Source organism: Colobus angolensis, unplaced genomic scaffold (genome assembly GCF_000951035.1).
Source record: "Colobus angolensis palliatus isolate OR3802 unplaced genomic scaffold, Cang.pa_1.0 Scaffold91, whole genome shotgun sequence".
Lineage (NCBI taxonomy): Eukaryota > Metazoa > Chordata > Mammalia > Primates > Cercopithecidae > Colobus > Colobus angolensis.
Window position 1 is genome coordinate 7140803 of NW_012123043.1, and position 265 is coordinate 7141067.

Below are 265 nucleotides of genomic sequence, written 5' to 3' on the forward strand. Positions count from 1 at the left end.
CCCCCCCGAGTGCCTCCTTCCCATTGTGGATGCACTTACCATGTGCGCCATGGGAGAACTCTGCCTGACCCCGGCACACGTACACACACACACACCACACACATACAGCACACACACCACACATGCACACACACACCACACACACATACATGCATACACACATACACACACACCACACACATATACATACATACACCCATACATCATACACGCACACCACACACACCACACACGCACACACACCACATACATATATATGCACACA